Source organism: Narcine bancroftii, chromosome 11, assembly GCF_036971445.1.
Source record: "Narcine bancroftii isolate sNarBan1 chromosome 11, sNarBan1.hap1, whole genome shotgun sequence".
Classification (NCBI taxonomy): Eukaryota; Metazoa; Chordata; class Chondrichthyes; order Torpediniformes; family Narcinidae; genus Narcine; species Narcine bancroftii.
The window spans coordinates 32,092,910-32,111,300 of NC_091479.1; the positions used below are offsets into that span (position 1 = coordinate 32,092,910).

The window sequence follows — 18,391 nt, forward strand, 5'->3', positions numbered from 1 at the left end:
AGTTTATCGTACATTAATGTTAAACATTTTCATTCCCGTGAACCCATTGTCTCAGTATCTATCTCAGTCCACCGTACATCACCGTTAAACATTCTCCCAGCAGTGAAAACAGTGTCACTTTCTCTGTCACAGTTTATCAAACAGAAATGTTAAACATTCTCCCCACCGTCAACCCCGTCCATGTCCCAGCATCTACCTCAGTTTCTCGTGAATCACCAGTAAATCTTTTCCCCACTGTGAGGCCGGTTTTATTGTACCTACCACAGTTATCGTACATCACCATTAAACCTTCTCCGCTCTGTGCACCTAGATCACGGTATCTACATCAATTCACCGTATATCATCATTAAACCTTCTCCCCACTGTGAATACAGTGTCACAGTATCTGTCTCAGTCTACCGTACATCACTGTTAAACCTTATTCCCCACTGTGCACCTGGTGTCACAGTATCTATCTCAATTTACCGTACATCACCGTTAAACTTTCTCCCCACTGTGAACCCAGTGAAATAATATCTGCCTCAGACTTTTGAAAATCAACATTAAAATTTCTCCCCATTGTTAATTCTGTGTCTCTGTATCTGCAACATGTATACCGTGTCACGTTTAAACCTCTTCCGCACTGTGAACCTGGTGTCACACTACCTGCCACAGTTAATTGAACCTGACTGTTAAACCTCCTCACTAATGTGAACCCGGTTTCACAGTATCCCTCTCAGTCTCCCATCCCCTCTGTGAATTGGGTATAACAGTATATGCCAGTTTATTATACATCACTGGTAAACCTCCCCACTTTGAACCGGGTGTCATAATATCTGTCTCCATGCACTGTACATCACCATTAAAGCTTCCCCCCACTGTGAACCTAGTGAAACATTATCTGACACATTTTATCATACAACACTGTTAAACCTCTCATTGCTATATAACCATATACAGCACAGAACAGGCCAGTGTGGCCCCACTGGTTCATGCCGGAACAAATCCCCACCCTCCAAGTTCCACTGACCAGCACCTGGTCCATACCCCTCCAATCCTCTCCCATCCATGTAATTATCCAGTCTTATATTTAATGTAAATAACGTCCCTGCTTCAATCACCTCTGTTGGAAGCTTATTCCACATCCCAAGCACCCTTTGTGTCAAGAAATTCCCCCTCATGTTCCCTTTATAATTTTCCCCCTTCAACTCAAACCATGGCCTCTGCTTTGAATATCCCCCACTCTTAATTGAAAAAGCCTATCCACGTTTACTCTGTCTGTCCCTTTTAACATCTTGAACACCTCCATCAAATTCCCCCTTAATCTTCTACGATCCAGAGAAAAAAGCCCCAGGCTGCTCAACTTTTCTCTATAACTCAAACCCTGAAATCCTGTTAACATTCTCGTGAACCTTCTCTGCACTCTCTCTATTTTGTTTATATCTTTCCTATAATTCGGTGACCAAAACTGCACAAAGTACTCCAAATTTGGCCTCACTGATGCCTTGTACAATTTCATCATAACATCCCAACTCTCGAATTCAAATGCCTTCTTCACCACTCTATCTACCCGAGTATCAAATTTGAGGGTACTATTTACCATAACTCCTAAATCCCTTTGTTGCGCTGCTCTCCTCAATTGTCTACCATTCAATGTATATGACCTATTTAGATTTGCCTTTCCAAAATGCAACACTTCCTACTTATCCGTATTAAATTCCATCAGCCATTTCTCAGCCCACTCCTCTAGCTTTCCTATATCTCTTTTTAAGCTATGGTAATCTTCCTCACTGTCCGCAATACCACCAATCTTTGTATCATCTCCAAACTTACTTATCCACATCACTACCCCTTCTTCCAGATCGTTAATATATATAACATACAATAGTGGACCCAGGACTGATCCCTGAGGAACTCCACTAGTCACCGGCCTCCAATTTGACAAACAATTTTCTACCACGGCTCTCTGACACCTCCCATCCAACCATTGCTGAATCCATTTCACTACCTCCTTATTTATATCTAATGCCTCTACCTTTTTGCCTAACCTCCTGTGGGGAACTTTGTCAAAAGCTTGACTAAAGACTAAATAGACACATCCACAGTCTTCGATTCATCAATCTTTTTTGTAACCCCCAAGAAAAACTCTATAATGTTTATTAAGCATGATCTACCCCTGACAAAACCATGCTGACTACTACCGATCAATCCCTGTTCTTCCAAATATTTGTAAATGCCATCCCTCAGAACAATTACCATTAACTTACCCACCACAGACGTCAGACTCACAGGTCTATAATTTCCAGGCTTACATTTGGACTCTTTCTTAAACAGCGGAACAACATGAGCCACCCACCCTCCAATCCTCTGGCATTACCCCCATGACCAGTGACATCCTAAATATCTCTGTTAATGGCCCCACTATCTGTACACTAGCCTCCCTGAATGTCCTTGGGAATACTTTGTCCAGACCCAGAGATTTGTCCACCTTTATCTTTTTTAACACTGCCATCTCTAACTCCTCGGTTATCCTTATATGATTCATGACCTCTCCACTATTTTTCTTTACTTCAACTGGTACAATATTTTTTTCCCTAGTGAATACTGAGGAAAAGAAATCATTTAAAATTTCCCCCATCTCCTCTGACTTCTCACTCAGCCTACCCTCCCTATCTAAAGGGGTCCAATTCTATCCCTCACTAATCTTTTACTTTTAATGTACCTATAGAAACCCTTTGGATTTATTTTTACTCTGCCTGCCAAAGCCTCTTCGTGCCTCTTTTTGGCCTTTCTAATTTCTTTCTGAAGATTTTTTCTACACTCCTTGTAGTCCTCTTTCAATTTCTCATCACCCTGTTGTTTATACCTCTTGTACACCTCCCTCTTTCTCCTAACCAAATTTCTAATATTCCTCGAAAACCAAGGCTCCTTCTGACTTCCAGCCTTTCCTTTGATCCTCACTGAGACACATCTACTCTGTACTCTCAACATTTCTTCTTTGAATATTCTCCATTTTTCATTTACTTCCTTTCCTGAAAAAATCATGTCCCACTCAATACTCCCCAAATCCATTCTTATTCCTTTGAAATTTGCTTTTCTCCAATCCAGAACCTCAACTTTAGGCCCCTCCTTCCTCTTCCCTAAAACTACCCTAAGATTAATAGAGTTGTGATCACAAGACTCAATTTGTTCTCTAACATTAACCTCAGACACCTGACCTATCTCGTTCCCTAACAGGAGATCCAGTATTACACCGTCCTGAGTCGGTTCCTCTACGTATTGATTAAGAAAACTATCTTGTACACATTTGACAAACTCTAGCTCATCCAGCCCTCTTACTGCATGAGTATCCCAATCAATGTGAGGGAAGTTAAAATCTCCCAAGATCACTACCTGATGTTTATTACACATATATGCTATCTCCTTACAAATTTGTTCCTCCAATTTTCTTGTCCCATTTGGTGGTCTATAATCCACTCCTATTAGTGCCCTCATGCCTCCTCCACCCCTCAATTCCACCCAAACTGCCTCACTGGACGCTCCCTCCAAACCATCCTGCCACCTCACAGCAGTAATGTCCTCCTTCACAAGCAGAGCAACTCCTCCCCCTTTTTTACCCCCTGTTCTATCACATCTAAAACATTTGTATTCTGGAATATTGAGTTGCCAGTCCTGTCCCTCCCGTAACCAGGTCTCACTAATTGCCCCCACATCATAATTCCAAGTGCCAATCCAGGCTCTAAGCTCATCTACCTTGTCACTCTGCTTTTTGCATTGAATGACATGCATTTCAGTATCTGTCTCACCCACTGGACAACATTAAACCTTCTCCCCACTGTCAAACTGATGTCACAGTATCTGACACAGTTTATTGGACATCAGTATTAAACATTCTCTACTGTGAAACAGGTATCACTGCATCTGCAACATTGAATCATGTATCACTGTTTAACCTCCTTCCCACTGTGAACCTGGTGTCAAATTATGTGTCTCAGTCTACTGTACATCACCGTTGATCTATCTCTCAACTCTGAATCCATTGTCACAGTATTTGTCACATTATAACATACATCACCATGAAACCTTTTCCCCACTGTTGACCTGATGCCACACCATCTGCTGTAGTTTATTGTACATCACTGTTAAACCTTCTAACTACTGCTGTGAACCCGGTCACACAGTATCTTCCTCATTCCTCCGTATATCACCGTTAAACTTTCTCCCGACTGTGAACCTGGTGTAACAGTATCTTCCTCAGTCTGTCGTGCAGCGCTGTTAAACATTCTCACCTCCGTTAACCTTGTGTCTCAGTATTTGCCACAGTTTATCTTATATCACCGTAAAACCTTATCCCCACTGGAAACCTGTTGTCAGATTTTCTGCCACAGTTTATCATACATTACTGATAAACCTTATCTCCACTGGAAACCTGTTGTCAGATTTTCTGCCAGTGTTTAACATACATCACTGATAAACCTTCTCCCCACTGAGAACCCAGTGTAACTGTGTCTGCCTCAGTCTGCTGTACATCACCATTAAACCTTCTCCCAACTGATAACCTGGTGTCACAGTATCAGCCAGAGTTAATCGTACATTAATATTAAACCTCACTTCGGTGAACTAATTTTCATGGTATCTGCCAACATTTACCGGACATCACTGTTAAACCTTCTCACTACTGTGAACCCTGTGTCATAGTATCAGTCTCAATCTACCGAAAATTACCGTTAAACCTTCTCCCTAATGTGAACCCACTGTCACAGAATCTGCCTAATTCTACTGTACATTAACCTTCTACCTACTGTGAAACCGGTATCACTGTATCTGCAACATTGAATCATGTATCACCATTAAACCTCTTTCCCACTGTGAACCTGGTGTCACAGGATCTGCCCCAGTTTATCTTACATCACTGATAACCCTTCTCCCGACTGTGAACCCGGTGTCACAATATCTACCTCAGTCTACCATATATCACCGCTAAATCCTCTCCCCACTGTTTACCCAGTTTCACAGTATTTATCTCAGTCAACCATACATCAGCGTTAAACCTTCTCCCCACTGTGAACCCAGTGAAATAGTATCTGCCTCAGTCTCCCGAAAATCACCATTAAAATTTCTCCCCACTGTTAAATCTGTGTCTCTGTATCTGCACCAATGTATCACGTGTCACCTTTACACCTCCTCCACACTGTGAACCCGGTGTCACAGTACCTGCCACAGTTCATTGAACCTCACTATTAAACCGTCTCACTAATGTGTACCCGGTTTCACAGTATCCATCAGAGTCCACCGTACATCTCCATTAAACCTTCTCACTACTGTGAACTTGTTGTCACAATATCTGCCATATCTACCGTACATTAAGTTAAACGTTCTCCCCAATGTGAACCATTTGTCACTGCTTCTGCCATAGTTTATCGTACATCACAGTTAAACCTTTTCACTGCTGTGAACCCATTGTCTCAGTATCTATCTCATTATCATTAAACCTTCTCCCGACTGTGAACCTGGTTTCACATTATCTTACACAGTTTATCGTACATTAGTGTTAAACCTTCTCACTGCTGTTAACCCAGTGTCACAGTGTTTGTGACAGTTTTTCGTACATCTCCGTGAAACATTCTCCCCACGGTGAAGCTGTGGTCAGATTACCTGCCTCAGTCTGCCAGATACAGCACCGATTGCTCTCAGCCATAGGTGCTGTAGTTGAGTTCGGGTGGCCAGAGGTGTCTGCTCAAGAAGGCCAGGGGCTGCCATTGTCCTTCAATGAATTGCTCCAGTGCGCCCCCTACTGCTGTGCTGGAAGCATCTACTGTGAGAGTGGTGGGTGTCTCTGGCCTGGCGTGTACCAGAAGGGTGGTGTTGGCCAGTGAGTCCTTGGCCTTCTGGAACACCTCCTGGATGTCTCTGGATGCTCTGCTCAGTGGACCACCGCACAGTATCCCATCAAGCCTAGAGTCTCTGTGTCAGCAATTCTCTGCTGACCACTGGCTGATGGCTTTGTGGTCAAATGTGTTTGTTTATGAAACCATTCCCAGGAAGGTGATGGGGCAAAGTCTTGCTGACTGGGACATTGAGTGGCACCAGGGCCAGACCAATCTTTCGCAACACCTGAGCCAGGTAGAACCTCAGCACATAGCGGCATTTGGTGCCCTTGCACTTTGGTTCCATGCACAGCCACACACAATGATGGCCATGCTGGTTACACCCTTGTCCCCATTGATTGACCATGTACATGGACCCCCACAACATTAGGAAAACTGTTTTGGGAATTGCCAGGGTGGAGGTGTGGGGATGGGCCAAACCTGCCCCACGTGCAGCAGTACTGAGAGTTCCTTTCACCTTGCAACTGATGATCAGATTTTATCCGATTGAAAGAGTTGGGCATCTTTGTGGTTCTCCCTGTCTCCTGGAGCTGGGGGTCTCTATACTGCTCCCCATCTCCTTTAGTTGGTGCTTTGTTCTCCACCAGCCCCACAAGACAACCAAGACCCTTGGATGGAGGGTAGAGGCGCAGAGAGATCAGTGAGAACACAGGTAGTTTCAACAGGGTGGGGTCCATCCAGGTGCCTGATAACAGGAGGAACCAAGTGGGAAGGAGGATGCAGGGCATTCGATAGCAGGACATTGCGAGAGAGTGGATTCCTCAAACTCTTGAGCGGAGAAGGTCCTGATCGATCCATTGGTTTAGCTGGGCCAGGGTCTTGGTATGGCAGCTGACTGGAATTGTCAGTGGGATACTGAGACTTCGGAGAGGAGGGGAAGGAGGGTGCAGTAGTGTCCTGACGAGAGAGTGCTGAGGGAGAGGTAACATGGGTGGAACCTCAAGGCAAGCGACACCTGATTGTTTGCAGGGATGGGATTTGTAAATAGACTCATAGATATCCAGCACAGAGCATCTTTGTCCCCCTGCCATCAGGAAGGAGATATGGAATAAAAGCAGGACAGCCAGGCAGCTTCTTCCCACAGGCCATGAGATTGACAAGGCAACCTGAACTGGATGGGAGCAAAGAATGAAAATGGGGAGAAGAATATGGACTGATTACAACTCAGCCAGCAGAAGAGAGGGGCCGAAGGGCCTGATTCTGTGTTGTCTATCTGGACCAGCCTTTTGGATTCTAGCTTTAAAAAACCCAACCATTTTTAAATTTAATAATAACGGTACAGAATGAATGAAGACACAAGATGTCTGTCCAGCAGCAAGCATCTAAGGCACTTCCTGAAACGGAGCCTCTGAAACCATGGGAGGTTCTGGCCGGAATGAGGCTCGACTTCTGCTAGAAGGAGGAGAAAATAAGCAGGGATAATGTGGGGGAAGGGGTGGAGAGGGGAGGGGGTAGGGATGGCTTCCTCCGTTCACCTCCCCTTTCCTCCACCCCGTTCCCTGTCCTGCATAAACTTGTACTTCTCACTTTGTTCGTTTGAGATTGGTCACAGTGTTTAAGCTACCGAAAGAAAATAGACACCCACACCGAGAGCAGTTCAGTTTATACAAAGGTTTATTACAAATTCAAAAGCTGATTTCAAACTACAATATGCAAGCCCTTCCCAATTATACTTAGCAACGCCTGGCCTGGTCCCAACTGCCGAAGCGAGGCAACGACTGCACACTTGTAGTAGGTTGTCGTAGGTAGCAGCTTCTCCACCTCCCTCGACTGGGACGTTAGCTGGACTCTAGAAGTTCTTCTTGCTGAAAGATGTTGCCACCTCTCGGAGAGTCTCAAACTTCAGCAGCGCGACCATGGCTTATATTACCCAAAAACTGCTTACCCAAGCATCTATTCCCAGCGCAGTAAGAAAGATAAGCGAGCAAGCTAGCATGTTAGGCTTCTAACAAATAACATAATTTTCAGCTTATCACTTTGAATACAATGGTTATTTTGCATCAAGGCTAGGCCTCTGACAGTCTGTGACCAAAATAAGCAGGAAGATTAAATGTTCTTGGTACACAGATGTCCTTTTGTCAGATAACTGCATCTCTGGCCCCTTGGTGGAATTTAGCTTATGTCTGCTGATTGTAAAAAACAAGCAGGTTCTCAGCCTTGCAGAAGCAAAGTCTGCAAAAGTATAAAACACAGTTTAAGTCTTCCATTACATTCCCCTTCCCATTCCCCTCCCCCTTCCCATTCCCCTACTCTTAACCCTAACCCCTAACAAACCCTAACCTTAACACTACTGATACCCCCTATTCTCCACGTCCCCTAACTCTATCTCTTCCCCTATGCCGTCCCCTAACCCCAACCCTAATCCTACCCACCTTCCCCTAACCCTCACTCCACCTCTACCTCCTACTCCTACTCCCTTCCCCTAAACCCAACACAAACCCACATCCCCGAACTCTAAACCTCACCCTAAACCTAGATCTAATCCGAGCCCATGTCTCCTAACCCTAACCATAATGCTACCTCTATCCCAGCCCTCTCTGACTCTGACTCTACCCACCTTCCCCAACCCAAACCTAAACACTACCCCTATTCCCTACACCTATCCCCTACACCTATCCCCTTCCAGTAACCATACCCCTCACTCATACCCACACCCGCAACCCTACCCCTTACTCCTACCCTTACCCCCTTCCATTACCTCCTTTCTCCTACCCCCTTCCCCTAGGTTAAGGTTGGAAGGGGAAAGGGGGGAGGGGGAAGGGGAGGTGAAGGGAGGAGGGCTGGGTTTAGGGCATAGGTGTGAGGGAAGGGCAAGGTGAGCAGGAGTGGGTTGGGAACGAGGATGGGTAGAGGAGAAGTGGGGGGAAGTGGGTGAAGGGACATGGAAGATGCAGGGAATGGGGTTGGCAGGGCCAGAGGGAGAAGAAGGGGAGGGATTCAGGACATCATGATGTTGTCCGACCTCTGATCAGCTGGGTTGCAATGTTCTTCTGGACTCGTGTCTTGTCTCTGAGATCGCTCCTTCTCCTGGGAAGAGAAATAGGGGTGATAGAGATGCTGTCTGCGATGCCTGATCACGATGACTTTGGAGGGTCCCAACTCTTCCCCCATCACGGCCCTCCCTACCCCTGCACACTAGGGCCTTTTCCCTTCCTCTGCTTTACCTGAGGAAGTGTGTTTTGGAGAAAAGCACGATCTATCTCTGCAGAGCTCAGAGCACCGTGTCTCCATCAGGCAACACCCTGGTTCACCACGACATGGCAGCAAGATGCTGGACAAATCATGGATGGATTGGTCGAATCCCTTCAGCTGACACATATGAACCTACCCCACAACGGTATTACCCTTCCCTCCCTCACACCAGTACCTTCTGTTTTTCTTTTATTCCTGTCCCAATATTAAAATAATTTTCATGCCTTTTATGGACCAGCCTCCGCTACTACCCCTGGCAATGCATTCCAGGCACCCACTACTTTCTGTGTGAATAAAATGTACCCCTCACATCTTGCCTAAAGTTCCCTCCTCTCACCTTATTTAGACGTCTTCTGGTATTCTCGCCCCAGGAATGCACACAATATGCCTAGTGTGGTCTGACTCGAATTTTATACATCTGTAACATTACCTCTCAGTTCTTGAACTCATCCCCTGACTCCTGAAAGCCAGCACACAATACACCATCTTAAACTCCCTCTCAATTTTCACAGCAACATTGAGCGATTTATGTAGCAGGATCGAAATATTTCTCTGTCCTGCACACTATTCATAATCCTGTCACTAACCAAGTGCTCTGCCCTCACGTTCTTGTAATTCGCATTCAATAAAGAAATTGGTCTATATGAAGCTACTTTTAATGGGTCTCCAATCTTCTTTGGAATAACTGTTATTCGTGCCCTTGAAAATGACTCTGGAAATAAACCTGTACCAGTTGCTTGTTTAAGTACATCTGGATTTACAGGATTGAACTCCATCTGTCACTTCTCTGCAAACTGGATGACCTATGACAACCTTCTACACTGTCTACAACATCTCTACCTCTGTGTCATCCCCTGACGTACCCACCCTTCCACTCCCATCATCATTCATAAATAATCACAAAGAGCAGGGGTCCCAGAGCAGATCCCTTTGGAGCGCCACTAGTCATTGTTCCATCTACTACTACCATCTGTTTTCTGCAGACAAGCCAATTCTGAATCCATACAGCCAAGCCTCCATGGATCCCATGCCTCCTGACGTTCTGAATGAGGCCACTGTGAGGACCTTGTCAAGCACCTTACTAAAATCCACGTGCAGCGCATACACACCTTTACCTTCATCTATTTCCTTTGACACCTCCTCGAAATACTCAATTTGACTCGTGAAGCAGGACCTGCTCCTCACAAAACTATCCATGAGTTTCCCCAGCATGTTTGTCCATTGCCCTCGGCCTCAGCATTTGCAGATTCCTGGCCAGCCCGTCCCTTACCCCTTCCCAGAGCTTCCGCATCCTTACAACATCAAACATTGCTGCCCAGTACAGGCCCTTTGGCCCATAAAGGCTGGAATGACCTTTGTAAACAATCCCCACAACAAACTAATCCTTACCCATGCCATACCCATAGCTATGGGTGGATAAAATATCCAATTAACTTCTTTCTGAAATAATGCATCATGAATTTGATGTTGATTCCAATTTTGAATAACTTTTCATAATTCTCGATAAGCTCCTTTAAAATTCGATCCATTATCAGAACATAATTCTTTTACTTGACCACGTCTAGGAATAAAACGCCAAAGAACATTAATAAAAGAGTCTATATCAAGCAATGACGCTGCTTCAATATGAATTGCTCTCATAGTCAAACAAGTGAAAATAACTCCATATCGTTTTTCAACACTTCGTCCTCACTTTACTTGCAAAGGACCAAAATAATCAACTTCCACGGATGTAAATGGGAATTCATCAGGTGAAACTCTGTCCTGTGGTAAATCTGCCATTTGTTGTTGTCCAGGTTTTCATTCTCTCTGTTAGTCACAAAGAGATGAAACCTCATGATTTCATTATTAATATATTTAAGCACTGATGTTCTATCAGTCCAAAACACAGGATCTGCTAACTCCATCTGTAATTCTCTTCTTAACATAGCGTCCATTTTACTCGCCATAATAGCAGCAGTCAATTCCATTCAAGGTCTGGTGACTGACTTTAATGGAGCCACTCTGGCTTTTCCCATTACAAATCCACCATCTACTTGCACTTGGTTATTTCACAGGACTCAGTAACTGACAGGATCAAAACTACCTTCACTTACATCAGAAAAATGGTGTAACTGAGCAAATGTGGCCACTCCAAAGTCTGTTGACTTCAAAACTTCCAAGTATTTGAAGACGTTCAATCTAATTTCTCCAATCTTGTGCGATGGATTCTGGATTAGTTTCATCCCATCCAAATTTTCTTCTGCACAAAACTGGTATTTGGCCGGGCTGATCATTAGGCTGAATTCGGCCAGTCGGGAGAAGAGGGTGTGCAGTTGAGACTTGTGTTATGCCCAGTCTCTGCTGGTGACAAGAATGTCATCTAGATAAATGAACACGAAATTCAAATCCCTGTCCACCTTATCCATGAGGTGCTGGAAGGTCTGGGAGGTGTTCTTGAGACTGAAAGGCATGCATAAAAATTCGAACAAGCCGAAGGGGGTGATGATGGCTGTTTTGGGGATGTCCTCGGGGTACAATGGGATTTGATGATACACGCACACCAGATCGACCTTGGAGAATACTCTCACGCCATGCAGATTGGCCATAAAGTCCTGAATGTAAGGGATGGGGTAACGGTCAGGTACTGTCGTGTCAATAAGCCATCGATAATCTCCGCAGGGGCACCAGCCATCGGAGGTTTTGGGACCAGGTGCCGCGGTGACACCCAAAGACTGTCGGAGCGACGAATGAACCCCAGTTCTTGCAGATGCGAGAACTCCTCTTTCGCTATCTGGAGCTTATCTGGCGGGTTTAACAGTATTGTACGATAAATTGTATCAGACACTGTCACACCAGGTTCACAGTTGGGAGAATATTTAACGGTGATATACATTAGACTTTGGCAGATACTGTGACACCAAGTTCTCAGTAGTGAGGTTTAACAGTAACGCACGATAAGCTGTGGTAGATACTGTGATACCAGGTACACAGTTGGAAGAAGGTTTTACGGTGATGTAATATTAACTGTGGCAGATAAAGTGACACCAGGTTCACATTGGGGAGAAGTTTATGGTGATGTACAGAAGACTGATGCAGATATGGTGACACCGCATTCACAAGGAGGAGAAGGTATATCAGTGATGTACAATAAACTGTGGAATATACTGTGACTCCCAATTTTACAGCGGGGAGAAGGCTGAACTATGATGTACGATAAATGGTGGCAAAAAGAGTGAAAAATGTGTCAACGTGGGGAGAATGTTTAACGGTGATGTACAGTCGACTTCGGCAGATACTGTGACACTGTGTTCACAGTACTGAGAAGGTTTAGCAGAGATGTATGGTAGAATAAGGCAGATTATGTGACTCCAGGTTTACAGTGGTGAGAAGGTTTAAAAATGATGTACAATAAACTGTGGCAGATACTGTGAAACCTGGTTCACAGTGGGGAGGAGGTTAATGGTGATGTACAGGATACTACGGAGATACGTTGATTCTGGGCTCAGAGTGGGAAAAAAAGCTTTATTGGTGATGTATGGGGAACTGAGACAGTTACTGTGATACCGGGTTCATAGTGAGGAAAATGTTTAACAGAGCTGTACGATAACCTTTGGCGAATAAAGTTACACCAGCTTCATATTGGGGAGAATTTTTAATGATGATGTACACTAAACTGTGGCAGATACAGTAACACCAGGCTCACATTGAGGAGAAGGTTTACTGGTGATGTACGGTAGACTGGCAGGCTCTGTAACACCGAGTTCACAGTAGTGAGAAGATATATTAGTGATGTACGATAAACTGTGGCGGATACAGTAAAACTGGTCTCACAATGGGGAGAAGGTTTAATGGTGATGTGTGGTAAACTTAGGCTGATACTTTAACACCAAGTTAACAGGGGGAGAAGGTTTAATGTTTATTAAAGGTAGACTGAGGAAGAAACTAAGAGACAGGATTCAGAGTAATGTGAAGGTTTAACAGTGATTTACTATAAACTGTGTCAGATACTGTGACAAGATGGCGCAGAGGGTAGACGTGTGGTTCCACCCTTCAATAGTTAGACAATTAAATGCTCGATTTTAAAAGTTGTAAAAGTGATTAAAAATACTATTTATAGACTTTGGAATAGTGGAGGATCGAAATGGCTGCAAATGTGAAAAAATCAAAAACTCAGTTACAGAAGAAATTACCTGACAAAAGTGTTGAAGAATTGTACTTGAGTTCAAGTTGAAGCACTGGAGTCGTCGACTGGAGTCCCCAAGCCTCAGAGGACTCCTGCCCGGCTACGTATTTTGTCAGCACCATTTGCGTTATCGCAAGATGGTGCCAGCTCAGCAATTAGTTCAGCGGTTTCGACTCGTGCACTCATGAACACAGGAGTGAGGGCGGGCCAGCTGAGCGAGGACAGGCCCGTGAGCCTGCAGCATTGCCTGGTGGTCAGGGGAGGTACAGTGTAGCTTCAGAAGACGCACCTGCGCAGTTGGTGGCCCTACCGGGCATGCGCAGTGTGTCGAGGGTCAACAAACATTTGGAGAAGGTGTGGACTGTGGGGGAGCCTGAGCGACGGTGAACTGACGAGGTCGGCACACTGTGTCGGGTGTCCAGACCCGCAGCAGCACCGGAAGAGGACCTATTGCTATGGAGGAAGAAGATGCTCAACTTCATTAGAATTTGAAGAACTGGGGACTGCGGCAAAAGAAGGTCAGCCTCAAAGGGAGGTGATGGATCCTGGACTGGATTCTGTGTTTCCAATTCTGGAAGGGATTGCTCAGCTCATGGAAGATATGTCAAATATATCAATGCAGAAGACTCATCAGATTTTTGGAAATGAAAACTAAAATGAACACTGTGTGTGAAGAAATAACTTTGATGAAGCAAGATATTAATGTAGTTAAGAGTGATATTACGAGATGGACACGATCAGTGGATACTGTGCAAGAACATTTTAAAAAGATTGAGGAGGCTTTCTTGAATGCAAGAGTCAAGTGGAGCGTAATAGAGAAAAAATGGAAATAGTGGAAGATCCTTTTGTAGATTGGGGGATTCAGAAGAAGGAATTATTGAAGAAGTTTGACTCATTAGAAAACCAAAGTCGTAGAAATAATGTTAAGATAGTAGGTCTTCCGGAAGATATGCAAGGTTCGGATCCGGTGAAGGTTTTGAAGAAATGGATCCCAGAAGTGTAGGGCAGGTAATTCATTCCAAATGGACTGGAATTAGATCGAGCGAACAGAGCATTAAGAAAGAAACCGTTTTCAGGCCAATTACCACGAGCAGTTTTGATTCGCTGTTTTAAATATCAAGACAGAGAGATGAACCTCCGATTGGTGGTGCAGAAAACACGGCAAAATCAGGCTCCACTGATGGTTCAAAATAATAGGATTTTTTAAAATGCAGATCTGAGTCAAGAAATTATCAGAAGAGACCGAGAATTTAATTCGGCCTAAGAAGTATTGAGGCGAAAGGGATATAAATTTGCTTTTCGTTATGCGGCAGTATTGAAAGATTTTTATGGGAATTTTCAATCTCAGTTTTTTGAGAATCACCACGATGCTTTAATATTTGCTAATTCATTGCCAGATGTACGAGGAAATGGGCGATCGTCACCATTGTCACCGAAGGGAAGGGTCAATGGGAATGGAAATGGGAAGATTGGAAAATATGGAAAGAATGGGAAAAAAGTTGAATTAACGCAAAGTCTTCTCGATATTGAAGATCCGGAACAATCATTGGGACTGGAATCACTGGGTTGAATGTTTTTGTTTCAGGACTTTGTGAAAGTCTGACTGGGGGTGAGTGACACTGAGTCCTTTAGTCACCTGCCACTTGTGGACTTTACCACACCCAGATTTTTAGGGGGCTACTACTCTTGAGTAGCTTGTTTTGGGATTGATGTTTCTCTTTTTTTTGGAATTTTTAAAATAGGTGGGATTCGAATACAGCAAGACTTAGAAGGGGAGCATTATTTTATAGTAGGATTCACATTTGTGAGAAGGTTTAACAGTGATATACTATGAACTGTGTCAGATACTGTGACACCATGTTCACAGAGGGAGAAGGTTTAACAGTGATGCACGGTATGTTGAGGTAGATAATTTGACACCAGGAGTAAAGTGCATCAGGTTTAACAGTGATGTACTGTAGACTGAGGCAGATACTGTGACACGAGGTTCACATGAGAATAAGGTTTAATGGTGATGTACGGTATGTTTAACGGTGATGTATGGTAGACTGAGGCAGATACAGTGACACCAGGTTCACAGTGGGGAGAAGGTTTAACAGTGATGTACGGTAAATTGAGATGGATACCGTGACACCGGGTGCACAGTGGGGAAGAGGTTTGTCAGTGTTGCACGATAGACTGAGATCAATACTGTGACACCAAGTTCACAGTAGTGAGAAGGTTTAACGGTGATGTACAGTAGACTGAGGCAGATACTGTGACACCAGGTTCACGTTGGGGAGAAGGTTTAACGGTGATATACTGTAAATTGAGATATATACCGTGACACCAGGTTCACAGGGGGGAGAAGGTTTAACAGTGGATACTGTAAATTGAGATATATACCGTGACACCAGGTTGACAGTGGGGAGAAGGTTTAACGGTGATGGATGGTACACTGAGGTAGATTCTATTACACCAGGTTCACAGGGGGGAGAAAGTTTAACGTTGATGTACGATAGACTGAGGCAGAAACTTTGAGACAGGATTCACATTCGTGAGAATGTTTAACATTGATGTACGATTTACAGTGTCAGATACTTTGACATCAGGTTCATATTGGGGAGAAGGTTTAACGTTGATGTACAGTAGAGGGAGGCAGATACTGTGACACCAGGCTAATTGTATTGTTCATTTATCTTAATTACAACATCTAATTTATATGCTCCATTTTTTTGTGGCAACTTGCAAACATTCCATAAACTTCAATTCTAATCAGATTTTGTTCATTTAAATAGGTCACCACTAAAAGCCCAAATCGTTTGGTCTCTTAAGTATGCTGCACAAAATTAAATTCTTTACCTGGGTTTGGTTCAACGTCACTTCAGTCTGCTTCATTATTTTTTCAGCCCCTCGTTTTGTGCTTTCTGCTTTGCCCAGCCGATTCGCCAAATGGGCATACAACTCTGTCTTCTCAGCTTGACCCAACGCCTCCTCTGTAAACTGAAGCAAACCAAGGAGACCAAAGTTAAAATTTTCACATTGGCATTTTCAAACACAAAAATGACGTTGTGAGTTGCAATTTCACATCAAAATCCCACTTGCTAAACTTGCAAGCAACTGAATCGCATCCAACTGCTGGAAAATTGCAAGAGAACTGCTTGGTTAAAGCAAAAATTCCACCCAGTCACCCCATTAAAGGCCTCCAAGTTAACAACAGATAGCAACCTGAAAGTTAAATACAAAGATCTGTATCAGGAATATTAACGGGCTTTAAAAAAAAATCATTTCCACTATTGAAAGAAAACTCCGCAGGGAACACCAGGCTCTTGTTGAACAATTCCTGTTGTATTCCTCAAAATGGTTTGAATCTTGATTTCAAGCAGAGTCATTTGATGAGATTGTTGGTCCAGAACAAACCCTGCCCACACACTCCCTTAAATACCTGCAAAGTCGTGGCTCAGCTCTGCTCCATGCTGAAGCTATCAAGCTTTTCTGAAGAGATAACGGACTTCAGATGCTGGTTCGTTGAGTCACAAAAACACTAATGCTTCCCTGAACAACACACCTCTATCTGAAAATCAACAAGAACCTTCCCGAGTGGGAAATATCAACAAGACATAATATCATTTCACTGTTGTGTCTGTGTCGTTGGTGAATTCCCTTTCCATTCAATCAGAATTAGAGTTTTGGGTGCCGTATTTGAGAAAAGATGTGCTGGTGTTGGAGAAGGTCAGCGATGATTTACTGGAATGATATCAGGAATGAAAGGGTGAGTGTATGAGGAACAATTGTCGACTCTTTGACTGCACTAGTTGGAGTACAGAAGGATAAGGGGGACCTCAGAGGCATTTCAAATGCTGGAAGGCTTGGACAGAGTACATATGGCAAAGATGTTTCCCATGGTAGGGGATTCTAGGAGAGGAGAGCATAATTTCAGGATAAAAGGGTGTCAATTTAAAACAAATGTGGAAAAATTGATTTTGTCAGTGGGTTGTGAAACCCACGTGAGGTCATTGGGTGTATTTAAGGCAGAGATTAACAGGTATTTGATACGTCAAGGAATCAAGGGTAATTGGGTGAGAGTTGGGCAGGGGGGCTGAGTGGAAGAATGGTGGAACAGACTCGAAGGGCTAACTTCTGCTCCTATATCTTGTGATCTATATCCTGCTGGAGACCAAGACAACCCTCCTCTTGTATTCCATTCTTAAAAAAAACATTCTGCATCGTGGTTTTATGTCACGTGAACCCATTGAATCCCATGTTACAAATAACCCATTGCAAATTCTGCATTGAGAGGACTGCAGCTTCCTCATTTTAAAAATTGTTACGGAGCAGCTCAAATGAGATTTATTGCTTCTTTATTTGAAAGGGTTAAAGTAGAATCAAATAAAATAGGAGAGGGAAAAGCAGAAGAATTTATATACAAGTGGGAATCAAAATTAATGGTTGGTGATAAAGATACACAATTGTTGAAACATTTGATTAATATATGGAATAAAATAAATGATGTAAAGTGGATGTACATCACCCAGAATGGCTTTGATTCAAAATCCTTGTATCTTTTTCAAAGGATCATCAATTTCTGGATTGCTGGTTTCGTAAGGGGATTATAAATGTTGAAGATTGTTATGAAAGGGGTTAATTAATGTCATTTGAGCAACTGAGAAATAAATATCGTATAACATCGCAATCTTTTTTGCTATTTCCAACTAAGAGCATATTTGAAGGATAAGTTAGGACCAACCATGTTGTACTGAAATGGAACTCCTTGAAAGAGGATTTGTTAAAAAAATTATTTGATGATGTCCTCTTTATTACAAGTAGGAACTTTTAAATGAGAAGTTCATAAGTTGAGACAAAGGTGGGAAATGGATCTGAATATTGTAATTGATTGGCAAATATGGGGAGATCCATATACAGACCTCAATGCAAGACATAAATTAGTTCAGTATAATTGTTTTTACATCAGTCATGTAGCAGATGTCAGCAAGGATTTTATCTGAAAGCTGCACCTGGAGTCAGGTGACTCAGGCTAATGGATTTGAAAACCTCCTCAGGAAGCTGATTTGGCAATGGAAACATAGAAACATAGAAGATAGGAGCAGGAGCAGGTCATTCGACCCTTCGAGCCTGCTCCGCCAATCAACGAGATCATGGCTGATCTTAAAGTTCAATACCCCGTCCC

At 43.5% G+C, this 18,391-nt stretch overlaps 1 long non-coding RNA gene across 2 annotated transcripts in view; it reads right to left on the reverse strand.

Annotated features, from left to right (window-relative positions):
- Nucleotides 1-7,463: 7,463 nt before the first annotated feature.
- LOC138745713 (uncharacterized) overlaps nucleotides 7,464-18,391 on the reverse strand; it is a 36,863-nt gene continuing 25,935 nt past the window's right edge. For both annotated transcript variants that reach the window (XR_011346437.1, XR_011346436.1), the window contains 2 exons: nucleotides 16,066-16,206; nucleotides 7,464-8,894 (listed from right to left, as the gene is read on the reverse strand). This is a non-coding gene — a long non-coding RNA (uncharacterized lncRNA). The remainder of the gene's footprint in view (nucleotides 8,895-16,065; nucleotides 16,207-18,391) is intronic.